Source organism: Lissotriton vulgaris, chromosome 3_1 (assembly GCF_964263255.1).
Source record: "Lissotriton vulgaris chromosome 3_1, aLisVul1.2, whole genome shotgun sequence".
NCBI classification, from domain to species: Eukaryota; Metazoa; Chordata; class Amphibia; order Caudata; family Salamandridae; genus Lissotriton; species Lissotriton vulgaris.
Genome location: NC_141689.1, coordinates 1,356,797,085 through 1,356,816,432, shown reverse-complemented (window position 1 = coordinate 1,356,816,432; position 19,348 = coordinate 1,356,797,085). Strand labels below are relative to the sequence as shown.

At 45.5% G+C, this 19,348-nt stretch overlaps 1 protein-coding gene across 1 annotated transcript in view; it reads left to right on the top strand.

Moving 5' to 3' along the window:
* The window catches only part of LOC147727885 (neuronal acetylcholine receptor subunit alpha-7-like), a 1,417,517-nt gene that overhangs the window by 105,722 nt on the left and 1,292,447 nt on the right, over window positions 1-19,348 (top strand). The gene's annotated exons all lie outside the window — the stretch shown is intronic.

Here is a 19,348-nt window from a genome sequence, read left to right as displayed (position 1 = left end):
TAGGTGAGACAGCTTGCACTGTGATAAAAGATTATGTTCCTGAACACGTGGAGGCTTTTAGTGCTGCTTATGAGAAATTGAATTTCCCCAATAGCGTCTGAGGAAGTCAAGAGTAAATAACTAGCACAGCGTCCATTCGTTTGAGCCCAATCGTTATTAATGCCAGGCATTCATGACTCCGTCTTCTCAGTGTTAGACGTACCTCCATGACGGAACGGTAGCGCACAGCTAGAAAATGGCGCCGGAGATACGATCAGTTATCCCTGTCCCAGCGGCCACGGGAAGCACCTAGTAATCACGGGCTGCGCTGAAAGAGTGCCCTAGCATCCACCCGGCAGCTACTGGGCGACGTGGCTGGGCACAACTTCACTCCATGCCTCGGAGGGGGGAGCGCACCATCAACCGCTCCTCCCGCACCCCTCCGATCTGGGCTTCAGGCCTCCACCGTGGGGCAGCCACAAAACTCGAGGTCCGGGTTGTCGTCACTACACCATGCCTCAATGTGTCGCACGCCGCCGCCATCTCGGGGAGCATCTCACATCAGCCAAAGCGCGATCGCTTGATACCGGACACCTTCCTTTGCTCTTTCCTACGTTTAGGGGCCAAAAGGGTTGCGGAGAAATACAGGTATTGACTGGGCTCACGTTAAGGAGCACGTATCCTCTTTAGGTTGCGGCCAAGTTCTTCAGCTGCTAGCCACGCCCCCCGCGGGACTCCTTTCTTATTATTAAAATCCCTCAAACGCACAAGTCCTGAGAAAACCTAACATTGGCTTTAGTAGACTTGTGTAGGTCCTCTAAAAAATTTACAACACTGTTCTCCACCCCATTGCCCTCATGGACTAACATTGCTTGTTCCTATTAACACAATCAAAAGCTGATGACAAGTCCATGAAGGCAAGGTGAATGGCCCCAGGGCGAGCGACGGTATATTTGCTCTGTATCAAAAATAAATTAAGAAACTGGGCAACAGTAGACTGTCCCTGTCGAAATCCATACTGAACTTCAGACAGAATCATGTTATCCTCTGCCCAGGATGATAGTCTCTGAAGGAGGATCCGACTCACCACTTTTACCACAGAATCTATAAGCGAGATAGGTCTGTAGCAATGGGGGCTGCTTCTATCAGCTTTTTTAAAGACAGGAACTATGGTGGAGGTTGCCCAGGACTGAGAGCAGCCGTACTGTGCCGCAGCACTAAAAACGGACTCCAATATCGGCGCCCAGAAGGAGGGGTCGGACTTAAAAAGATCCGGAGGGATCCCGTCAGGGCCGGGTGCTTTTACGGCAGTTAAACCAATAATACCTTCCAAGATCTCACCCCTCTCAAATCTTATTACCGCCTCCTGAGTGCCATGTTGCATCTTTTGATTTTGCTCATGCGGGCAGTCAAACAACAGTTCAAAATGTGATTTCCACTCCTCCCCAGTTATATGACAATCAAGGCCCCCTACACCTTCCTGATAAAACAGTGGTTTATTTACCGAACTCCAAAACTACGAACTGTTTCTAAGAGTGCAGGGGTCCAGCAACTCCCTCCATGCTTCATCCTTCAATGCTCCCTTTCGTGTAACCAGGGCCATCTTATATTCCCTACGGCAAGCTGAAACATCAGCTTGTATTCTAGGTTTGGTTGACAAGACTTCCCTCAGCCTCCTAGCTGCTTTAGAGCAATAGGAATCAAACCATCTAGGACCAGCCGAGGTATAACCTTTTGCTGGAACAGATAGCAGCCCCGTCACCTTTTCTGTAATAGACCGTTCCAATATGCAGAGGGACAATTCGTCGACACAAGCAGTTTTAATCTTGTCAAAGAATATTTCTGGGGTTACTTGCGACCATCTTAATCTACGCATTCCATCAGTTGGTCACAGTAAGCCCAGCTTAGGTGCAACCCCTATTTTTTCAACCAGAGGACCTGTCAAGTGGAGCGTTTAAGGATTGTGGTCACTAAATTCGCTTTCTGTAATTTTAAAAGTGCTTACTAAAGATTGAATAGAAGATGAAATTAAAACAAAATCAATGAATGGCCCATTCCTATGTCCCTTAAACTGGGGCACAGTGAAATTAATGCATGGGTCCGTTATAACCATGGAGGCCATCAAATCGAATTCATTAGTCAAAGCATTTAACAACTCCCCTTCAACAGTATGTTCATAGTGGAAGCCTTGCATGCGAGGACAGACCAGCTCAGGGATACAAGACATTAACGGTTCACCACAGGGATGTATGTTAAAATCACCGTCAACCACAAGGCTATGTAAGTTATGGCTCAGAGATTGATTTAAGCTTTCACTCAGGGCAGTTACATTGCAGGACTCAGTCGGGGGAGAAATACAATTGTAAAAGTTAACAAGTCCCCAGCTGAGAACCCTCTTTCGTACCATTAAAGTTAGGATACCTGGGTGTGTATTAGGCACTACCTACACTTTGCAGGCAATGGCCACAGAGATGTAAATATCCAAACCCCCCTTATGGTCTCCCCCTCAGGGAGGGTCTAGCTGTAACAACGAAAACCTTATAGCCTTCCAGGAAAAGGGCACAATCTACCGACCACGTTTTCTGTAGGCAAATAACCAGGAATTGCTTGACGTAGGCTATCCATCTAGGATCCTGTAGCTTAGCAGCCAAACCCACTACATTCCAAGATAAAAAGTTATTAGAGCTCCACCATGGTTGCCCAACTGCTACAACCCTAATATCTTGGGTTAATGCAGCCTGCTCCGACCATGCAGATACAGGGCCCCGCAGTAAGTCGCATTCCTCCAGACCTGTCAAAGTATCAAATCTGTTGTTTAAAGCCAATCTATGCTCGAGATACCAAAATGCCTATCCATTGTAGGCTGGGGTTGCTCCAGTGGAGTTGGATGATGAATAGGTTTTGGTCTTCTTCGAACATCCCTCAAACGATATTCCCCATGGGCAACCGCAGGCATATCCCTACATATCCCTACTACTAGGCGGCCTATAGAAAAAGCCCAGGGGTAATATTCCAATTACAGAGCCCACTAATGGAGAGAGTCTGTAATCCCTTGAAAGAATACGGCCTGCAGTATAGGGATTGTCAAAGTTAATAATGATGCAATCACCAATCCCTTGTTTACTCGAGCTCCCAATCCAATTACCCTACGTGCCATGATTATGTTATTGGATATATTGGCACCAACTATTGTGTTCTGTGTGAACCAATAAATTATTTTATTTATTAACTGCCCATAGTTTTCACTCTTCCCAGGGGGAAGGGCGGGAACATGCCCCAAAATCGCTACATAGGGAGTGGATTCAGGGGGGAGATCAATGGTAGGAAGACTTATTGGCTGAAAGACCTAACCTCTGGCCTCTTGTCCTTCTGCGGTATAGGAGGCCCTGTTCTACTTGAGGTAGACTGTCTCTGGTCTAAAATGTCAGTACTAGCAGGCTTACGACTACTTGAACAGCTCTTGTCTGGTGTCCTACTATTAGATGTTAACCTCACAGTAGCGGCTCTTTCATCTCTGTCCCGCCCGCTCGTCCTCTTTCGGTAGTAACTTGGGTTTTGGGCTTGTATAAACTTGCTGTTGCAGTGTCACAGGGAGTATTCGCCACCAGTGTTTCTAAATTAGACAACCTGTCTTCAACCCTACTTATTTTTTGAAGAATGGGATCTAATAGGGTAGTCAACATGGTTTCTAGTCTCCCCCAAAAATCCCCCTCCAAAGAACCAGCACATGATGCCCCTAAATTAATCTGATTTCGTGTGGGTGGGTTTCCCTCACTGACATCACCCGTAGTGGGTACTTCTACCACAATCCCCCCTGTCTTCCCATCACAGGTTTCTTCAGATGCCTAGATCCCCGTTTTTTTCTAGTTGCAGTGTGGGGGGGGGGTTGGGTTGTTAGGGCAGGTAGGTTTTGCTTTTGCTTTCTGTGCTCTTGGGCGCAGTTTTTGTTTAACTGGGCTGGATTCCTGCTCTAGGATTATTGGGGAGACTGTTTCATTCGATTGTGTTTTATCAACAATTAGAGATTGGCTCAGCTGTTCTAGCGGCTTCTCCTGGACAGACAGAGCATCAGGAAAAGCAGGGGTAAGAGAAAGCCTGCGAGGTGAAAGGCTCCAAAGATAACCCACGCTCCGTTAATATAATTTCATTGTTGAGAACAGATTCAGTCTTTGTTAAAAAGTGTCTAAAGTTCCAACCACGCCTTTCCCAGCAGTTACTTTCCGCCTACTCATTATTGATTTGTGACTATGAACAGTATAGAAAGTATAGAGTCTACTCCTTAAACCAGTACAAATTAGCAATCAGACTATATGCGAAAAAGAACAAAATTAGTTCAAAGAGACACTTCTATACATAAGTATATGGAATTCCTCAAGGCTATATTCAAAAAGCTTGTACTGAAACTGATTAACTTCTCAACAGTGCATTTGTACTCAAAAAAGTCTCAAGGATGTGCAATACAATTTAAGATATTCTAACACAATAAGTAAAAACGTCCCTAGTTGTAAAGTCAAAAATAGATGCTTCCACAGTCAACGCGACCACAGTACTGGGGTTTACATAAACTTGTGTGCTCCTTAGCCCAGTAGATGAGTCGATGACAAGCAAAACAGTTCTCAGCGCTAAAGGTACCTGCACGTAGATCCGCTACAAGCCAGAGGAAAGGAGGGTGTCCCAGCCCAGCCTCTTCCTGGCACTGACAGGCGCAGACGGGCCCGCCTTTGGCCCGGCCTTCACCTGGACACGCCCGCGCGCTTACCACGCTGCAGGAGCCCTGGCCCCCTTTTAGCGCCTCCTGGCGCACTGGATGAGGTGCGCGGCGTGAAGCGCCGCAAGAAACGATGGGAGGAGTAGTCCAGTAACCTCCGTGTCGCTGCTCCCTCGTTATCCCTCTCGGTTCCCCCGGTGCTATGCTTGTGAGCAAGGGCGGTGGTGACAACAAACAGAGGTAATGTCACTGGGCTCCCCCGCTGCGGGAGCCCTGGCCCCCTTTTAGCACCTCCTGGCGTGCTGGAAGCGGTGCACGGTGTGAAGCGCTGCAAGGAACGATGGGAGGTATAATCCAGGAACCTCTGTATGGCTGCTCCCTCGTTATCCCTGTCGGTTCCCCCGGTGCTGCACTTGTGGGCAAGGGCGGTAGCAACAACAAACAGAGTGAATGTCACTGGGCTCACGCCCCCTTTTAGCGCCTCCTGGCATGCTGGAAGCGGTGCGTGACGTGAAGCGCCGCAAAGAACGATGGGAGGTGCAGTCCAGGAACCTCCATGTGGCTGCTCCCTTCTTATCCCTCTCGGTTACCCCAGTGCTGCGCTTGTGGGCAAGGGCGGCGGCAACAACAAACAGAGGTAATGTCACTGGGCTCCAGCGCTGCGGTATCCCTGCCCCTCTTTTAGCGCCTCCTGGTGCGCTGGAAGCGGTGCGCGGCGTGAATCGCCGCAAGGAACGATGAGAGGTGTAGTCCAGGACCCTCCGTGTGACTGCTCCTTCGTTATCTCTCTTGGTTCCCCCGGTGCTGCGCTTGTGGGCAAGGGCGGCGGCAACAACAAACAGAGGTAATGTCACTGGGCTCCCCACCCCATTCACAAGCTGGTGCAAACTGCAGACATCGCAAGTATTCTCGCATTAACGGCCCCAAAATGTATCTCCACAGTGGACACCACCAACTAACCCTAATGAGATGCAGAGTAGGTGTTCCTGTGACAAAACACACGAAAAAACAACAACACCACTGTCACAACGAACTGCCAGATCTGCAATGCGAACCATGCGGTAGCAGCAGGGAATTAACACCTGCCGTTTGCTTGTGATAAGCAGGATGACTACCTGCAGCATAAAAGGGAGCCCAGCCAAGAGCCACACAGACGACCCACAGATGCCATGGAGATAATGATCATGCAACGCGGATACCCATGAGGGCCACAACACCCACCGCAACCACCCCAGGCCCGCCACCACTCCCAGGACCCTGACCCAACGTCAGAGGAGGATATTGCCCCCATGCACGCAGCACAACTACATTCAACATGACACACAATATGCCAACCGACAAGACACGACAACAGGGCTCCATTGGGAATCCGACCTTGCCATGCCCACAACCCAGCTACGGCATGGCACCGCAGACACACAATAGCAGGATGTGAGGAGAGGCATGGAGCAGACATGTGCGAGAGCGGCAAGTGACTAAGGAATGTGAACCTACCCAATGCCAGGTGTGGAGTGGAGGTGCCGGACAAACCACAGAGTGCAAACCACAGAAATGGCCATGTGGAGAGCAACTGCTGGTGCATGGAGTGCCATGTCCCCACAGGCAGTGGGGCAGAACGCGGAAATGTTGCACGTTAAATCTGCCCCCGCATGCACATGCGTAGTGGGTTGGACCTGCGTACGCCAGGCTGCATAGGGGTATGAACAAAAAGCCCTTCGAACTAGTTGTGGTTCTCATTCGGAATGGACAACGCATCTGCCAGGGCAGCGCCTCTCATCCCACCACAAGTCCTGCCCCGAGCATGGAGGGGCCTGCCTCCCTGTGTGCCTGCTGCGCCCTGTCAAACGCAAGCCGGTGACAAGTGGATGAGGGCTCAGGCCTACCCAGGGACCAGTATGTCCCAAATCCAGCACATAGTCGCCAATCATGAATGGCAGAGTCCACACCACTGAACGCACAGTGAGGAATAAGAGGAAGATGCGGCTTAGTCCGGACGAAAGCCAGTTAAGAGTCACGGAGTTGATCGAACACTATCAACAACTGACCTGGTGCCATCCACCCTGTTCACTGCAAGTCCGTGCCCCGTGGCGGCAGGCCCGTGCAGGACGGTGTGCATCCAGGGCCACTAACTCTGTGCAGCACAAGTCATGGGGCCTTTATGGTTGAATGGTTGTGTCCTTTATGATGTACACTGTTGTCGAATTCTGATTGCACCAGGCAGCACTTGCCAGCTGGTGTGCACACAACCCACACACATCCAACACAGGTGTCCCTCGGTATGTGTGCCAGCTAATAAATCTGGCTGTGCGCATGTGCCCATAGCCATTCACACCATCTGAGCAGGTGTGTCCATGCGGTCATTGTGTCAGCATGATGGGCACAGGCCTTGCAACATCCCAGTGTGCTGTCTTCTGCGGACGTTACCATGTCACCTCAGCGTTGGCAGTGACCCGGGACATGTAGCTTTGCACGCACGCCCCTGCATGCACAAGTGGCATGTGCTAGCCCGGCTTATGTCAGGTCAGCACAGGGGTGTGCTGATTCAGCAGGGGGAGCAGGAAGTGCAGGAAGTGTGTCTCTGTGTTGAGGTGTTGTCGCCACCAGGGCCACAGTAGTCGATGTTGCAATGTTGCATGCACCAGGAGGGCGGGCCTGCAGGTACGGGACATGTAGGAGTGTAAGACTGCTCGGGGTCTTGGCACATGCATGCCAAGTATTATGTGTATCAGTCCTGCAGATGTATGAGTCAGTTCGCAGCAGCCAGCCATGGACTATACACCTGTGCCCGCCCTGTCCGGACCATTGGCCTACACTCACGTGACCGCACACCTCCAAAGGCCAGCATTATGGTGTTGTTGGCATGCAGCTGGACATGAGTGGACAGGCATTACAATGAAGTGCTGTAGGAGTGCACGTGATACAGCTGCACAGCGCACACAAGTGTGGGGGGGAAACAACCGTTACAACGCAACTATTACAACGGACTACTTTTACAACGCAACCACTACAATGCAGGATCCTTTACAACGAATGCCTTTACAACGCATGACATTACATCGCAGATGCTATTACAACGCATGCCATTACAACGTAAGTATAGGTAAGTTTATCTTTTTTTTAAACATTTATTTAATTTTTTTTTAAATATTTAATTAATTTAATAAATATTAAACATAAATTAAATAAATTAATTTAAGTAATTTTAAAAAGTAAGTTTGAGTATAGGAGTATATGTTTTGGGGTACTGAGGTATATGTTTTGGGGTGTTTGGGTATTTTAAGTGTTCAGATATCGTTTTGGGTTATGGGGTACAGGGGTATTTTTAGGGTTCAGAGGTAGGTTTGGGTTTTGGGGTATAGGGGTATTTTTAGGGTTCAGGGCTAGGTTTGGGTTATGGGGTACAGGGGTATTTTAGGGTTCAGGGGTAGGTTTGCGTTTTGGGGAACAGGGCTATTTTTAGGGTTCAGAGGTAGGTTTGGGTGTTGGGGTACAGGGGTATTTTAAGGGTTCAGGGCTAGGTTTGGATTTTGGGGTACAGGGGTATTTTTAGGGTTCAGAGGTAGGTTTGGGTTTTGGGGTATAGGGGTATTTTAAGGGTTCAGGGCTAGGTTTGGGTTATGTAGTACAGTGGTATTTTTAGGGTTTAGGGCTAGGTTTGGGTTATGTGGTACAGGGGTAGCTTTAGGGTTTAGGGATAGGTTTGGGGTTTGGGGTACAGGGGTATTTTAAGGGTTCAGTTTAAAAAAAAGTACTTTAAATACATTAAATAAATTAATGTAAGTAATTTTAATATTTATTTAAAAAAGTTCTTTAAAAATAAAAAATAAAGTAATTTTTACCCCTACACTATCCAGCACTTACCCTACTATTACACCCCCCTGGAGTTAAAATAGTAATTTTTACCCCTACATTATCCTGCACTTACCCTACTATTACTCCCCCCTGGAGTTAGAATATTATTTTAAAACACCTACACTATTTTAAAGTAATATATATATATATATATATATATATATATATATATTTACAAATACATTTAAAAAAATTAATTTAATAAATAAAATTAATGAAATATTTATTAATTATATATTTTTAATAAGTATATACTTAACTATACTTACGTTGTAATGGCATGCGTTGTAAAAGCATATGTGGCATCCCACCACACCCACGACCGGCCTCTGTACTTCTCCTGTATGCATGGCGATGGTGAAATCACTGTAGGAAAGCAAGGTCCTTTGTCTGTACTATCAGGCGGTAGCACATCTGCAGGTCTGAGCAGGAACTTGCTTGTGGCCAGCACCCCCTGACAGCTATGATAGCATTTGCTTGCGACTCCCACACTACGCACTGCCCAACGTGAGACCAACGTGTACACATCCCACACGGGTGGCATGCGTGAAATGGCCTTCACACGTACTCTCAACCCACCCCAGGCCTGCACCTATTGCCCACAGACACTGCTCATTGTATCGAGCTGTGCCATTTCATCCACAGGACTGGCACAGGGCAAGCCAGTGCCACTTCAAGCAGAATCACTGACGCAATAGCAGACCATCCCAGACACATGCTCAACTCCAGTCACGTGGACCTGTACCATGCACGTCTGCTCCATGTACTGGGGGCACTGCGTTGGCAGTCTTGCGGATCAGTACCGGCTGAGCTTCCGCCTTGCGGACGTAACCTGCATTCAGCCTGTGTTGCATTGTCGCTCGTGCATATTCGAGTGATCCATGGATGTCTGCTTGTCCAACGTAACGATAGCTGACTTGGATTACAACATGTGTGTGTGCCCCCTGTTGGCCCACGACCTGGAGTGTCACTGTGATGCCTTTTTATGGCATGCATGTATGTTTGGCATGCAGGCTGGAAACTGGACCTGGGAAATTATACGAGTCCTCATGTGCAGTGAGCACATTGGGTCACTGCCCGATTGGGCTTTGGTGTACATTGGGTATAGTGGTTGGAGTCAGCACATCTGTCCGGGTCAGCTGATAGATTACATCGACGACATGTCAGATGTGGTGGACAACGATTGCTCATTGGAGATGTTGGCCTATGCAACTGCACCCGCGTTTAAGGACGAGTGGCAAGGTATCTGCAGCCACAACTGGATGTGACTCATTGCACATGTCCTGACACCTGGTTGCATGTTGGGACTACGGTCACATGTCCCAAGACGACAGTGGACATGGCTGCATTGGCCTGGACTCATGATCCAGGGGCGGACAACCGAGCGGGCTGGCACTGACTTGTGTTGGTGATGGACTCCCCCGAGGTGGACATGGGCGTTTTCCTACCTTCCTCATTCAGACATGCTGCTGCATTGGTCTGCACATCATGGGACATCTCTTGGCCGTACTGATGAGCACTTGTTGATAAAGTTTCTGCACTTTCACTTGTCTCCAACTTTGTTGTGTCTTGATTTGTATGCCAATGTATGTGTCATGAACTCTCTGGCTCCCTGCCATACGTGCATTGCCACCCCATCAGGACTGTGGGTATGTACTTGTGCATTGTCATGTCCCTGTTTACTGCTTAGCCAGATGTGTATGGCCATTTACCGGCAACAGGCAGGTTCACTTGTGTCCTGTGTTCGGTTGTGCATATGTTGGTGTTTGTACCACATTGTGTTTGCTGTTGGGGTGCTCTGCTTCCAATGTGTGTGTGCTGTGTTGTGTGTGAGATGTCCCTTCAGCTATGATTTGGCTCACCCTTCTCCCTTTCTGGCAGTGTGGTTTTCACTTCTGTGCTTGTTCAGTGGTGTGATATTGCCAGATTGCATGACTTGTGCTCTTGGTTGCTGTTGTTACTCTTGGGCATGGTTTGTCTGCAATTGTGCTGTACTTAATTGTGCATGTGTGCCATTGTGCCCATCTTCCCCGTGCCCCAATCCCTGCTGGTTCCTCTCCCTGTTGCTGTTGTGTCTGTTGTTTTGGGCAGTTTCCAGTTCCCGAGTCCAGCCACCCTCTCCAGAATGATGTGGTAGACACCATTTACTCCATGTCATCCAGCTCCTCGTTTGGCGCTGGACTCCCACCTCTGGTGTGCATTGCTGCCTTCTTGTTGTCGGCGTGTTTCTGTTTGTTTGTGCGTTTTGCATCATTCCGGATGTTCTGGTTTTCTTCCATTATCCTCCTCCGCTCTCAGGTTGCATTCACCTTGTCCAAGATGGCCTGCCTCTATAATGTTTTGTTGCCAATGGGGCTTGTAGGGTTGTATGATGGTTCGGGTTGCCTCCATTGCACTTGCTGTTGTTTTCTGGTTGGTTGGTCTTTTTTTTCAGGCTTTTGTTGTGCTTTTGTTGTGCTTATTCCCACCTGCCGTGTGTGTCGCGGGCCTGGAGGTGCTTATCCCTGTTTTCCTCATCGCAAATGGGCTCGTCGCGCGTTTTTCTGTGTTGTGGTTTGTGTTGTTATCTCCATCAAGGTGGTTGTATCGCGGACATTGGCTGCAGTTTCGGCAGACTATTGCATGGCACCACCTTGTTGTGAATTCCACGTTGACATGGGGCTATTTTTCCGTGATAGGCTGCAATGTGTAAAGTTGCGTTAGCATTTCTTGATGATGTTGAGTACATGTTCTTGTGAATATACCCCTAAATCACAGTGAGTTAATTGTCCACAACTCCGCTTCATCTTCTATTACTCACTGACTTCAAGCTGGCCTTTGAACAAGTACAGCACTCCGTTGCCTTTAAGTTAAGTTTCCGCTGTAGAAGTAACATATACATGCATAGAATAGATTAAGATCAATCAAAGGTGGGCCTAACAATTAAGTCATTTGTGTGGCAGGACACTTGGACACACAATAATGATACTCTTCACAAAGGTTATCTCAGTCATAATGAAGTTTATGACTGAATTTAACTTTTTTACACCAGCCAGTGGGGCTGCCTCATAACAGCAGTGGTAGGGGATGAAAAAAGAATAAAAAATAAACGTACATGTCGATGTCAAATCGCTGTTGCCTCTCTACCATCGCAGACCCAGAAGAATACAGGTTCCCTGTCTCTCCCAGCAAATCACAACGCTGCATCAGTAGCATTGTGATTAATCTGGGCAGCCAAACAGGCCGCTCAGGCAGTGCCTGGGAGCCTGGGCATGTTCTCCATCGGGCTGTGCAACACAGCCCAGTGGAGAACATGGTTAGTGTGCATGGCGGTTTGGCCAGCCCAAGAAGGCTGGCCAAACCATCATGCACACTTAGAGGAGTGCAAGCCACTCCTTACTCTGCTCTGACCGCGGGAAGCCTAGCCCCGCCCCACCCGACCTGACTACGGGATAAGCAAAGAAAAAGACAAAGATAATATCCCTTGTAATTATCATGTTCTGTTTTTTGTAAGCTCACTGAGCAGTGGGGCGACGTTTCTCCGCCTTAGCGGAGGAGCGGCCACTGACACCAGTTAGGGCTTCATAAAGGGGTTCCTGGCAGGTGCAAGTCCACAAGTGAGTAGTTCTCCACACCCATAAATCCCCTTTAAAGGGTTAGATAAATATGTATTCCAAGTTGTGGAAATTTGTGAAGCCCACAAACGTTCGTTTGTCAGCATTCACAAACTCTTCTCATTCCTCTTTCCACCCTGGAAAAAATAGGGGTTTTACTCGAGTAAAGGGCAGGTAAATCCGTTTCCTGGGTAGGAGAGGAAATAGATCATCTCCGTTTCCCCTAGATTTGGGGCTATATGTATCAAGGAACCAATTTGCGATTCTGTAATAGCGATTTTTAGGAAATCGCTATTTCAGAATCGCAAAATGGTATGTATCAAGAAAAACCCATTTTGTTAGCGATTTCTTGATATTCCTTAATTGCGAATTCGCAAATTGCGAATTCGCAATTAAGGAATACTTTCCCATTCATTTCTATGGGCCAGGAGGCCCACAGGAAGGAATGGGAATTTTTTCTCAATTTGCGAATTCGCAATTTGCTAATCGCAAATTGAGAATAATTTCAAGGGTGCAGGGGTGTCCAAAGGACACCCTGTTGCACCCCTGAAATAAGCATAGGTGCACAAGTGGTGCACATACATGCCCTAAGGGCATGTATGTACGTCACATGGCACTTTGAAAAATGCAAAAATGTGCATTTTTCAGGGAATTCGCAACTTACCATCAACTAGAAGTTGGTGGTAATTTGTGATTCCTTAAGGCCATTTAGCAATTTTTTTTGCCTTCTTACATTGCATTTAAGGAATCGCATAATTTGCTATTCCTTAAATGCAATCGCAAAATAAGGAATCACAAATTTTGCGATTCCTTATTTTGCATTGGATTTTCCTTCATACATATCATTTTGCGAATTCCCATTCGCAAAGGCCGAAATTCTGCGAATTTCGGCCTTTGTGAATGCGAATTTCAATGATACATATGGCCCTTGGTGGTGCTGTAGCGGAAGTGAGTAAAATATTTTCATTGTGGAGAAAACTACATTTGGCACTGGGAATCCTATTCCCTCCTGGGGAGTTCTCTGCTATGAAGAACTCTGCACAGTCAAAATAGGAACCCATAGGGAATGTCACATGATCTTCTGGGAATACCCAAGAAAGCCTCTGCCTTGTGCAGCTTGACATGCGCATTCCCATAAATACTTATGAATGTAGTTCAGTTCAGTTCATAATCTTTATTCGATTGTAGGTTTTACAATCATAAAAGTGCATTTTATAAGCACACAGTTTAAAAACATTACACACAATTCATTTTCAAATGGCAAATAATGACACAGTAAACAGTACAATATATCAGACAATATGAGCATGGGCAATATATGATTAAAAATATAAATAGCTGTAATCTTAAAAAAACACCTAAAATTTTTTGCAGCGTGGTTAGCCCTCCATGCTTTTCCTGAAGCAGATGGCTTTTTTAAAAAAGTTACATACAAACAAAGTGCAATCACTATTCAGTAGTTGTAAGTAATAAAGTGCGGGTTTAATTTGTCTGAAACTCATTTTTTTAAGGCACGGTTTAAGGTATAATTTCCGTGGGGTAGAGTAATAAGGGCAAATAAAAAGGAAGTGTGCCAGGTCTTGAGGAGACTTTCCGTCGCAGCCACAAGCTGGCAACACTTCGCCCCGTTGAGCACCACTTGGGACTGCCAATAGGAGATGATAGAGGTCAAAGCGGAACCTTGTTAGCAGAAACCGTTCATAGCTGGACATAGGCCATGTCAGGTAAGGTTCCGTTTGCAAGCATGTTTTTAACAATAGGTGTTTCCTAACACTGACCTTCTGAATCTCGACCTCTTCTCTGTCAGTGCATCTTAGCAAAACTATGGCATTCTTAACCAGGCTCACATCAGATTTTGTAATTGTGTTTGGGGCATAGAACAAATCCTGTCGACCAATTGCCGTTAGGCTGTCCTTTATATACTTCACCCACGGTACCTTAAATCTCCCATCTAGCTGTAAAGCTTCTTTCAGTAGGGCATGTGTTAATGGAATATCGTTGTTCAGCCAGCAGTTCAACCAGCATGTGACTGGGCTTACTGCTATTCTGTCGCCTAGATAGGGGACCCCCAGCTCCTCGTGTGCTGAGTAGTTCCCAGTACCCCTGGGCAGTCTCAGGATCTTTTTTAGGAAGTTATTTTCTGTGACCTCTAGGTCTTTAATCTTACGATAGCCCCAGAGCTCACTCCCATAACAGGCAACAGCAACGCTTTTTGCCTGGTACAATTTGAGCAATGCGGCCAACGGGCAATTGCCGATTTTTTTTGCAAAGCCAAGGATGGCCGCATTGACCCTTGTTGTTTCTCCCTTCTTCTTGGAGACTGCTGGGCCCCATGATAACTTGTGATCTAACAGGACCCCGAGGTAAGAGAAAGAGTTGGTTGATGGAATTTTCTCCCCATTTATACTGAAATAGTCCGGTTTCAGAATACCCTTACCTGCTTTCATAACGTAGGACTTAGAGTTATTTATGCTTAAACCACGTGACTCCATAAATTTGTGGAAGGAATTTAATAGTTTCTGGAGGCCGATTGCTGTTCTAGAAATAAGAACAGCATCGTCGGCGTAGAGTATTACAGGTACCCCTTTGCGCTCAACTAAGGGGTAATCTGCTTCTACGTTTAGAAGAAATTCCTCCAGTTCGTTAATATACAAGTACTTATGAATGTAAAAAAGCCCTAAATCTACATTTGCAGTTTTGTGTAAATCTGTGTAGTGTAGATTTAATGCTTTCTTTATGAATCATCTGCACACCTCTGCATAGATCGGGAGGTGTTTAGAATGGACATTAGTCTCTATGGTTTTCTTTTATTCTCTTATCAATGTTTATATGCAAAAGAACATTACCAAAAGCTGGTAAGGTGCAACAGAAGCACACCGCAGACCCAATGTTAATATATGTTTTTAGGAAGTGGTACCTTTGTATTTTTTATTGTGGGGAAGAGACACATGAATTTAAGCTAAACGTGACTCCATGCAGGAGTCGAGATAGTATATTTTATGTGCCTCGGCGTTTTTCATTGCCAAGCCACTATTTTCGGTTATAATAATGTGGCGGTTTTATTTCAAGCCAGTGACCATGGCATCTGCCCACGCGGGCCCTTGTGGTTCCTTTTGGCTGTCAGTGAATTTATGATTTTGAAATAAATAAAACATTCTCACATGAAGCCTGATGGCAAACTCCCCTGTTAGCAGACGAGAAAATAAATGTTGAAATGTCACTCAAGAATGGTCCATCAGCATCTGTGCAGACTATTAAAGCGTGTTAGTTAAGGAAAAACGTCATATGTGAAATACGATCGTGAAATATGTTCTAAAATAATTTTTGAGAAGCCCCTGTACTACATACATGTACTTGTTAACGTATATATTGAAGAAATGGTAACAACGAGGACATGTTGAAAAAACACACAAGGAATATAAACATGAAGAATGCTTATGTTACACCATGAAAAAGAAGAGCCGAGCCAAATAAAAATAGACACACAGTTACAGAAAATGGGGTAGAAGCTCCTGATTACTGTGCACTCTAATTTAATCTGAGGCCCAGGTGACGCGAGAAAAAATAGATACTCCCACAGGAAACCGAACGAGAGAAACGGAAGGCGGTGCCAATTAAGGGAGCAATACAAATCTAATAATGTCAGTATCTTTTAACAGAGGTTTAATGAGCAAATGAAACTCTGGCCAGATTGTTTCTTTTTCTCTTCATGTCTCCGAGACTAGTGTGAGAAAACCTTAGCTTTTGCATACTATGAAGGTACCCTTGACGCTTGCAGTACCAGACTTGAGTAGAAAAGGGCCTGGAATTCCGCGTGCTGGATAGGTTCTTATTGTTCTGTGTTTGAACAGGCTAAATTCAAGCTTCTCTAAGTGTGTTTCTTCGAAAATAGCACTAGTCCCCTTGCTGTTTTGTTTACTCCATATTGGAATTTGCATTTTTACACTTGTTTGGGCCTACAAGATTAAGCAATGGCGGAGGAGCGTCACCCCACTGGATCAGAGCCAGCAGCGGAAAAATAAATTATGTTCTATCATCGTTTTATTTTTCATTTGCCGGATCTGAGCCAGCCTGTGCAGAGAGGGACAGGCTAGGTCACGGAAGGGGAGGAGTAGTGATATGTGCACTTCTAAGTGTGCATTTGTGTTTGGGCGTCCGTCTGAAGTTGGCCAAACACACATGCGCACTTAGGTTTCTCCAACACTGCTGTTTGGAACAGAAAGGCTGGAGAAACAGCACAGACTCCCTGTCCTGAGCGTAGTGTCTTTTCAGCCCACTCAGGCCAATCCCCATGCTGCTCTTGTAGCATCAGAGCAGTGCAGGAACTGCACAGGAAGTTTTTCCCAGTGTCTGCTGGAACCAGGAAGAACATGGAGGAGCGACGCGGGAAGGGGACAGCAGCTTAAGGTGAGTCCCTTTACAAAACATGATTATGAGCCCCCCGCGCAACCACTCCCTGTGCTTCCCCTCTCAAGCTCAACCTCCTGCTCTCCCTCCACCCGCCTCACCACCCTATTTGGGCCGCAGCCACCACTATATGCAGAGCTTGCCAAGGTAAAGCAAACTTTTGTACTCCACAGGGGCTCAACCAGACCCACACTTTGGGGTGGGGGCTATCACTTAGAGCAGTGGAGGCAGAGCCATCATCAGAGCTGAATCAATACCTGATATGGGGTTTTATTATTCTCACTGATATGTGACCAATAATGCCTTTTTAAGTTCACTGGGTAGTAACAGGCTTACATAACAGGATTTAACAACTCTTAGAGTGGGTTTAAGGTTCACCTTCAAAGAATTTTAGAAGAATGAGTATGACATGTTGTTTTGTTGGATATTAATCCATTAGACCTAGTAAAAAGCAAAATGTAAGGTTCTGGTTTCTTGGACAAACAGCAGCTAATGCAGCATTCATTGATACACTTTTCCATTTCCGTTAGATCAACCTAACTATCATAAAAACAATGCTTATAAAATATTTGAGTGTCTACCATCAAATTACGTTTTACAAAAATACCACTGGTTGAACACAATTTTGTATTTATTCTTCTGTTCATACTGTGTTAACCAGCCCACAAAACCGACACATTTGCAAGACAGGAATTAGTACATAAATGAACTGTCTAGCAGCCAGGGAGAGGGTTGTCTCTTGCTCGATAATACATAGAATGTTGAGTCTGTATTTTCATGGTTCCAAACGTTACCCCTGAGTTTTAGCTGCCATCAAATATATTTGCTATACTATGTTTAGGTGCTCCCATGGCCTAAAATGGTTCTCTCAATTGGAAAGATGTTGAGTGAGCCAAAAAAGCGACAAACACTGAGCCTGAAGTATGATTCTCCAAAGTGCCTCCATAACACAGAATCAATATCTAAACTTGCAATATACTCATAAGCACTGGTAGCTGTAGAATATTGAATAGTAATACACTTTATGTAACAATTGGCAACATTGCTTGATCTCATCTTCAATTCTGTAGATTCTATGCAGATTATACAATGCGTGTGTGTAGCAAGAGTGATGGAGCTAACTCAGAAATGAAGCTGAAAAAGGTTCTGTAACCATATAGTGGCTGCTCATAAAGTTTTCAGTGTCTTCTGAAGAGCCACCATGGTAGCGCCTCCTTTAAAGGCACAGAGATCTCCTCTAGGGCAGTAGTGCATCTCAAACTACAGTAAGTGGTAATCAGTAGGGCAGCAAAGGTAAGTACCTCTGCTGCAGTGATGGATGGTGGACCTTCCACCAATCTTTTCATCAGCACCTAAATTACTGCAATCATCCTAATAACAAGTTTCTGATAAGAGACATGAATGGTTCGAGGACTACTAGTGCCATGGTTAATTTTTCTTTAGGCTCTGTACTCTTGATAAGGTCGCTATTGGCAGATCTCCGCTGCAATATGGCAGTGTTTGATGCTTGCTCTAGTGGTGCAAAAAGGCTGCAGTACACCACTTAAGATGCTTTTGAATAAACTCATTATCATTCCACAGAAAACTATTAAATAATTATATAGGATCACCAATACTGACAAGACATGACATGGCGTCATGTATTTTTCTGGAAAGGTTATGATCTGTATAGCAACATTTTTGTATTAATAAAATGCACTTGCATTCGTATGTTGCAGTCGTTTTTAAATGTTTCTTTATTTTTGTATTGTAGCCTGAACCCACTGTAACACTCTGTGACACCTTGTTTTTATAGTGAAAATATATATACTATTCCAATTGCATTTATATAGCGCTTACCATTCTTGACAAGGTGTTAAACAGTACTTCGAGACACCAAGGTTAAAGTTTAGTCGAGAGGAAACTTGGCTATTAGGTTTAGGTTTCTGAATTCAGAGAACCAGTTCCATGGATTTCTTTCTCTTACTTAGTTATACATGAAATAGTAGTGTTTAAAGGGGCTTTGTGGCGCCATGTAAGTGACAGAAGAGATTATTAGAGTGGCTAGAAGGAACTAGGGGCTAGATGTATCAAGCCGTTTCCGATTCGCAAAGGCCGGAATTCGCAGAATTCCGGCGTTTGCGAATCGCAAACGGTCTTTTTGCATGTTTTGACATGTAACAAAAATTCGCAAAATAAGGAACCGCAAAAATTTGTGATTCCTTATTTTGCTTAAGCATTTAAGGAATCGCAATTTTGCGATTCCTTAAATGCCATGTATGTAGCATTTTGGAATAGCGAATTTAGGTTAAGAAATCGCAAATTACAACCAACTTGTTGTTGGTGGTAATATGCAAATTCTTTTAAAAATGCACAATTTGGTATTTGTGAAGGTGGCATGTGACGCACAAACATGCCCATAGGGCATGTATGTGCGCCATATGCACACACATGTAAATTTCAGGGGTACAGCAGGGTATCCTTGAGACACCCCTGCACCGTTGAAATTATTCTCAATTTGCGATTAGCAAATTGCGAATCGCAAATTGAGAATTATTTAACAATCATTCCAATGGGCCTCCTGGCCCATAGGAATAAATGGGAAATTATTCCTTAATTGTGAATTCGCAAATTGCGAATTCGCAAATAAGGAAGAATAAGAAATCGCTAAAAAATAGCGATTTTCTACATACATCCCATTTTACGATTTCTAAATAGCGATTCCTTAAAAATCGCTATTTAGAAATCGCAAAAGGGTATGTTGATACATCTACCCCCTAGGTATTTTTGGGTTTACGTGAGAGGAAGGTTGTTATCTATGGAATGGGAT